Source organism: Chlamydomonas reinhardtii, chromosome 6, assembly GCF_000002595.2.
Source record: "Chlamydomonas reinhardtii strain CC-503 cw92 mt+ chromosome 6, whole genome shotgun sequence".
NCBI lineage: Eukaryota > Viridiplantae > Chlorophyta > Chlorophyceae > Chlamydomonadales > Chlamydomonadaceae > Chlamydomonas > Chlamydomonas reinhardtii.
In genome coordinates, this window is record NC_057009.1 from 4,612,587 (window position 1) to 4,620,535 (window position 7,949).

Below are 7,949 nucleotides of genomic sequence, written 5' to 3' on the forward strand. Positions count from 1 at the left end.
GCGGGCTGCAGGCGGGCGCTGACGGCCTTGGACACCATCTTGAAGTCGCAGTTGAGCAGCGTGATGGGCCGGTAGGACGCCAGCTCAGCGCGGTCCAGGCTTTTGCCCTTGTAGATGAGCGTGATGGTGCCCTCCCGCCAGGAGGCGGGCAGCGCCGCCGCCATTTCGCCGCCATCGTGGGCGTCTGCAGCGGCAGCAAAGGCAGCGGCAGCAGCAGCACACAAGCGCGGGCCCAGCAGTGCCCAGAAAACCTTGTACACCTCGTACGGGACCCCGTCAGACCCAGGCGCTTTACCATTGGCGGAGCCAGCCAGCGCTGCCATCAGCTCGGCATCACTGAGGGCGCCGTCACCGGACCCCTCTGCGGCGGCCTGCAGATCCGCTGGAACCTTGCGGTCAATGGCCGCCAGAAGCTGTTGCTGCGACGCCGTACAGACCGGCTGCACGCGGAACAGGCCGGTGGGGCTGGTGCTGCTGTACATGGCTGCGGCGGCGGCGGAGACAGTGTTGCGCGTGCCCGGCCCCGTGAGCGCCACAGGCGCCGGTTGCCCCGGCACCTTCAAGTGCGTGATGGGCTCCTGCGCGCCGGCTGCTGGCTCGTCAGCCTGCCGATGGAACCAGCGAGTGCCCCGCTCCCCATGCTCCTCCATCAGTGCAGCGCGGGCATTGTGGCTGGCCGCTGCGGCAGCTGCCCGCTCCTCCCGCACCGCCAAGTTGGCCATGGCCGCAGCCTGACGCTGCGTGGTGCTGGCACCCGGCCGGTCGGCCAGGGCAGCGGCCGCGTCTGCGGCCAGCACCACGCCATGCAGCCCATCCCGGGTCTGGCGTGCATGCCGACGGTGGATGCTGGTGGCGGCCTCCCGCAAGAAGAACTTGTCCGCCTCCCATTGCGTGCAAGCGCCGTCACCTGTACTGGCCACGGGATTTGCGGCAACGTGCGCCTCCAAGCGCTGCTCGAGCTCCAAACGCAGCGAGGGGTGAAACAGCAGGTACGTGGGGAAGCGCCACTGCTCCCGGTGCGCATGTGGCAGGTCGGGCAAGGCCAGGGTGAGCAGCACACCGTTGTGGTCCCCAGGTGCCCCATACGTGCGAGCGACATCCACCACCCACGGCGCCGCGGTGGCACTGACATACCACCGATCCAGGCGTGCGGGAGTGGCCGGCTTGGGTGTGGCCGGATGCGTGTAGCCCTTGGCGCCGCCACGCTTGCTTTTTTTTTTTTGAGGAATCATCCTTACAAGGTTGAACAGGGGCAGACGCGCTGCCCCCCTGCTGCCTGAAAGCAGCCTGGTCCCCGAGACCAGAACCCTGACAGGGCAAGAAGAGAAGAAAAGAGAAGAAAAACAGAAGCAAACACCTCGAAACCGCCAACAACCACCCCCATCCATCCCACCCAACCCCACCCCGACCCGGCAGACAGAGCAGGAGGCTGGCCCCCCCGCCCCCCGGGAGGGGTTGCACAAAAACACCGCCAGACCTAACCCAAGCACAAACCTACACCACAGCCTAACCGCAAGAACCACCACCACCGTGCGCCAGAAAAGAAAACACCAGCGCAACGCACTCGCCCTGCCCAAACCCACCCCACCCCCACAAGTCGGTTGCTTAAGCAACACCCCAGGAGAACCGGCAGAGGAGACACAAGCAGAAAACTAAACGGGCCAGATGTGGCGCTGACTAAACGGGCTCCAGCCCGCTGCAAGACGCGCTGTGCAGGAAGGCCCACAGCCGCCCAGGCGCTGCGACGCCAGCCAGAGCTAAAACACATGGGCGCCAGATAAGCTGATGACGATAAAACGCCACGCCAGCGCCTGGAAAGAAACGCCGCCCAAAAGGAAACCTAGGGGGCCTGCACAGGTGATGCAAGCGTCAGCCGCAAGTTCAACTTCGGTGACCCACCCTGAACCTCCTCCACTTCACAAAGCGCGCCACCCGCCGCCCAGATGGCAACAAAGTGCTCCAGCTTAGCCGCCTTGAGCTGTGCGGTGAGAAGCTGTGTGGGCAGAGCCGACAGGGTTTCAGGGGTTAGCGTGGCGGCAGTGAAACGCAGCCGCATCACCCTGCGCAGCTCGCTGACCACCTCCCGAACCACATGCTCCGACGTCTGCTTAGCAGGCTCGCGGGACCAGTACGCACACCAGACGGCGTACAAGAAGGTGGCCCGCAAAGTGCTCCACAGCAGCGCGCCCGCCCCCCGCGGGCCGGAGGCCCACACACCCATGCGGTCCCCCAGCATGAAGCCCGCGTCCATCACTGGCGGCGCCGCTGCCTGGGGCGCAACGCAGGCCCACAGCTGCTGCAGCCACGTCCTCGCCTGCGCATAAGCTGGACACTCCAGGAAGATGTGCGTTAGGCTGGCCCACGCCCGCGGGCCAGGTGGCCCGCAGGCGGGGTGAGGGCAGCGCACCCCCAACCCCCCGCACCCCGTGGTCACCCGTGGCCGAATGCCCTTGCCCGCCCGGTACAGCCCGCAAGGCAGGTAAGCATGTTGCAGCCGGTACACCAGCACCTTTGCCCCCCGACTGGCGTGGCTGTCCCACAGCCTCCGCCACGTACCCCGCAGAAGGGACGCATCCGGGGGCGGCATGCGAGGGTCGCCCTCCACCGCCGCCGCTGCTGCCGCCGCCGCCGTGGCAGGCCCTGTGTTAGGTCCCGCCCCGCCCGCCCTGCCCGCCGCCTGTTCCTGCAGCCGCGCGGAACGCCGCGGCCCCTCACCCGAGTGCTGGGACGGGGACGCATACGACTGCAGTTCTCTCGCCGGCGTGTTCTGCAGCCCGGCTGCCGCGGAAGTGCGGTGGAGCCAGGGGTCCAGAGCCACCGGGTTAGTGTGGAAGTGCTGCGCCGCCGTGGTGGTCAGCTGCGCCGCTGCACGCTGCCACTCCGCCTCCCGCTCCGCCAGCCGCGACTGTGCCGCCGGCTGGGTCCCCGAACCCCCCGCCTGCTGTGCTGGCGCCGGGCACGGCATGGCTGCGGGGCGGGCCGGAGCCGGAGGTGCGGCCGGGTTGGCCGCAGTGATGGCCCGCCGCATGTCCCGCACCGTGTAGTCCGCCAAGCTGACACCCGCAATCCGGCAGTGCTCCGGGTGCACCACCACCCCAGCCTCCGGCGCCAGGAAGTACGGCGCCCGAGGCCACGCCCCCGCCCGTTCCCCTGGTGATGCTGCATCGTACGCCGCCCGCTCTTCAAAGGTCCACAGGTGCCGCGGCTTGCGATGCTGCAGCACACAGGCAGGCTGCCACGCCCCATCCACCGCCGGGGGCAGCACGCCAGGCCCAGGCTCCAAGAGCCGCCCCGTGTAGTGGACGTAGGACACAGCCCCCGCAGCGTTAGCCACCCACAGCTGGTCCAGGCTAACCCGCCACTGTGGCGGCGCCGCTGGCGGCTGAGTGGCTGGCTGCGGTGGATGATGTTCCACGCCCGCGCTCCGCACGTGGCCGACCGCGGCCGCCAGCCGGGCAGGCAGCCCCGCTGGCACCGGCGCGTCGCTGTACACCCACGCCCACGTGGTGGCGGCGCGGGCATTGTGGCTGGCCGCTGCGGCAGCTGCCCGCTCCTCCCGCACCGCCAAGTTGGCCATGGCCGCAGCCTGACGCTGCGTGGTGCTGGCACCCGGCCGGTCGGCCAGGGCAGCGGCCGCGTCTGCGGCCAGCACCACGCCATGCAGCCCATCCCGGGTCTGGCGTGCATGCCGACGGTGGATGCTGGTGGCGGCCTCCCGCAAGAAGAACTTGTCCGCCTCCCATTGCGTGCAAGCGCCGTCACCTGTACTGGCCACGGGATTTGCGGCAACGTGCGCCTCCAAGCGCTGCTCGAGCTCCAAACGCAGCGAGGGGTGAAACAGCAGGTACGTGGGGAAGCGCCACTGCTCCCGGTGCGCATGTGGCAGGTCGGGCAAGGCCAGGGTGAGCAGCACACCGTTGTGGTCCCCAGGTGCCCCATACGTGCGAGCGACATCCACCACCCACGGCGCCGCGGTGGCACTGACATACCACCGATCCAGGCGTGCGGGAGTGGCCGGCTTGGGTGTGGCCGGATGCGTGTAGCCCTTGGCGCCGCCACGCTTGCTCGCCCAAGGGTCCACCAGACTGAACTGGGCGAGGAGGCTGGCAAGTTGCGGGGCACCTGCAGCACGTGACGGGCTAGGGGCCGCCTCCTGACTGGCATCGGTGACACAGTTCCAGTCCCCACCGACAACAAGCACCCTGTCCGTGGCCAGGTGGGGATGCAGCCCGGCAAAGAAAGCAGGCTTGTCCGCCACGGCCGTGGGCGCATACACACACACGAAGCGCAGGCGCAGGTGACCCACGTCCCGATCCCAACATACCACACGGCCCGCCGCATCCGTTGACGGCGGCTGCAGTACGCAGCCTGGAAGGGACAGCCGACTCCGCGCCAGGATAGCCGCCCCACAGGAGTGGGGCGACGCTGCCGGGCTGGCAGCGAGGCAGTGGCGCCACGGAAGGCACGCCCCCTGCGCGGCACGGAGGCAAGACTCCAGCGCGGTCGTGTCAGTAGCGTGGGTCTCCTGCACCATCGCCACATCCGCCCCAACTTGCTGCAGGTGCGAGACCAGCGCCCGCGCCTTGAACGGCGAGCCCAGGCCGTTGACATTCACTGTCAGCAGCCGAAGGTTCGCCGCTCCTACTGGTGGCCGCATTATGAGCCCCCGCCGGCCACGGCAGCGCCGTGGCGGTTGCGGTTGCTGTTGCTGCTGTGGCGATTGCGGCGGTGGCCGCCACCCTGGCTGGGGGGCGCGCCGCCGCAGCTGGTGCTCATGCTAGCGGCGCCTGAGCTGGCGCCGCCGGGGCGCAGTGGAGCGCTGCCCAGGCTCATGAGGCTGGAAGTACTGCGGCTGCGGTGCTGGCGTTGCCGGCGGCAGGCAGCGAGGGCGAGGGCGTTGCTCGCCCAAGGGTCCACCAGACTGAACTGGGCGAGGAGGCTGGCAAGTTGCGGGGCACCTGCAGCACGTGACGGGCTAGGGGCCGCCTCCTGACTGGCATCGGTGACACAGTTCCAGTCCCCACCGACAACAAGCACCCTGTCCGTGGCCAGGTGGGGATGCAGCCCGGCAAAGAAAGCAGGCTTGTCCGCCACGGCCGTGGGCGCATACACACACACGAAGCGCAGGCGCAGGTGACCCACGTCCCAATCCCAACATACCACACGGCCCGCCGCATCCGTTGACGGCGGCTGCAGTACGCAGCCTGGAAGGGACAGCCGACTCCGCGCCAGGATAGCCGCCCCACAGGAGTGGGGCGACGCTGCCGGGCTGGCAGCGAGGCAGTGGCGCCACGGAAGGCACGCCCCCTGCGCGGCACGGAGGCAAGACTCCAGCGCGGTCGTGTCAGTAGCGTGGGTCTCCTGCACCATCGCCACATCCGCCCCAACTTGCTGCAGGTGCGAGACCAGCGCCCGCGCCTTGAACGGCGAGCCCAGGCCGTTGACATTCACTGTCAGCAGCCGAAGGTTCGCCGCACCTACTGGTGGCCGCATTATGAGCCCCCGCCGGCCACGGCAGCGCCGTGGCGGTTGCGGTTGCTGTTGCTGCTGTGGCGATTGCGGCGGTGGCCGCCACCCTGGCTGGGGGGCGCGCCGCCGCAGCTGGTGCTCATGCTAGCGGCGCCTGAGCTGGCGCCGCCGGGGCGCAGTGGAGCGCTGCCCAGGCTCATGAGGCTGGAAGTACTGCGGCTGCGGTGCTGGCGTTGCCGGCGGCTGGGCCCCCCAGCACCGCCGGGGTCCGCCGGCCCACGCTTAGCGGACCGCAGGGTGCGGGCGTCTAGGAGCACGTAGTCCATGTAGGCCGTCTGCACCTGCTTGTTGTCGGTGGGGACTGGAACTGTGTCACCGATGCCAGTCAGGAGGCGGCCCCTAGCCCGTCACGTGCTGCAGGTGCCCCGCAACTTGCCAGCCTCCTCGCCCAGTTCAGTCTGGTGGACCCTTGGGCGAGCAAGCGTGGCGGCGCCAAGGGCTACACGCATCCGGCCACGCCCAAGCCGGCCACTCCCGCACGCCTGGATCGGTGGTATGTCAGTGCCACCGCGGCGCCGTGGGTGGTGGATGTCGCTCGCACGTATGGGGCGCCTGGGGACCACAACGGTGTGCTGCTCACCCTGTCCTTGCCCGACCTGCCACATGCGCACCGGGAGCAGTGGCGCTTCCCCACATACCTGCTGTTTCACCCCTCGCTGCGTCTGGAGCTCGAGCAGCGCTTGGAGGCGCACGTTGCCGCCAATCCCGTGGCCAGTACAGGTGACGGCGCTTGCACGCAATGGGAGGCGGACAAGTTCTTCTTGCGGGAGGCCGCCACCAGCATCCACCGTCGGCATGCACGCCAGACCCGGGATGGGCTGCATGGCGTGGTGCTGGCCGCAGACACGGCCGCTGCCCTGGCCGACCGGCCGGGTGCCAGCGCCGCGCAGCGTCAGGCTGCGGCCATGGCCAACTTGGCGGTGCGGGAGGAGCGGGCAGCTGCCGCAGCGGCCAGCCACAATGCCCGCGCTGCACTGATGGAGGAGCATGGGGAGCGGGGCACTCGCTGGTTCCATCGGCAGGCTGACGAGCCAGCAGCCGGCGCGCAGGAGCCCATCACGCACTTGAAGGTGCCGGGGCAACCGGCGCCTGTGGCGCTCACGGGGCCGGGCACGCGCAACACTGTCTCCGCAGCCGCCGCAGCCATGTACAGCAGCACCAGCCCCACCGGCCTGTTCCGTGTGCAGCCGGTCTGTACGGCGTCGCAGCAGCAGCTTCTGGCGGCCATTGACCGCAAGGTTCCGGCGGATCTGCACACCGCCGCAGAGGGGTCCGGGGACGGCGCCCTCAGTGATGCCGAGCTGATGGCAGCGCTGGCTGGCTCCGCCAATGGTAAAGCACCTGGGTCGGACGGGGTTCCGTACGAGGTGTACAAGGTCTTCTGGGCGCTGCTGGGCCCGCGCTTGTGTGCTGCTGCTGCCGCTGCCTTTGCTGCCGCTGCAGACGCCCACGATGGCGGCGAAATGGCGGCGGCGCTGCCTGCCTCCTGGCGGGAGGGCATCATTACGCTCATCTACAAGGGCAAAAGCCTGGACCGCGCCGAGCTGGCGTCCTACCGGCCCATCACGCTGCTCAACTGCGACTTCAAGATGGTGTCCAAGGCCGTCAGCGCCCGCCTGCAGCCCGCCCTGGATGCAGTTGTGGATGAGCTGCAGACCGCGTTCATCACCGGCCGCTGGATTGGAGACAACGCGCTGTACCTCCAAGGCCTGATCGAATGGATGCGCCTGGACGTGGGCGCGGACGGCGCGCCACGGCAGGGTGGTGCGCTGTACTTCTTGGACATTGAAAAGGCGTATGACCGGGTGCACCGGCAGTGGCTGTATGCGTCCGCGGAGGGACTTGGGTTTGGGCCGCGCATGCTGCGCTGGATCCGCCTGCTCACTGCCAACGGCTCTGCCCGCGTGTGTGTGAACGGGATGCTCTCTGACGCCTTCCCAGTGCTGAACGGCTTGCCGCAGGGCAGCACCGCCTCACCACCCCTGTGGGTCATCCAGATGCAGCCACTGACGTCCTTTCTGCGGCGGCAGGTGGAGCAAGGGGCACTGCGCACGCCCCTGTTACCCAGCGGCGAGCAGGCGCCACCTGCTGCCCACCACGCTGACGACACGACCCTCACGGCGCGCGACCCGGCGGTGGACGGGCCGGTCCTGATGGCGGCAGTACAGCTGTTCTGCCGCGCGTCCAACGCCCGTGTCCATCCGGACAAGAGCAAGGCCATGGGCCTTGGCAGGTTTGCGCACCTGACGGGCCCTTGCCCACACACGGGGGTGCCGTTTACCACTGGCGCCGTGACGCACCTGGGTGTGCCCCTGTCGTGGGACTCTGATGCGGCTGCAGCTGACTTGTACACCCGGCGGGCTCGCGGCATGGCGTTTGTGGCGCGTCTGTGGGCTGCCCTGTCTCTTTTTTTTTTTTTT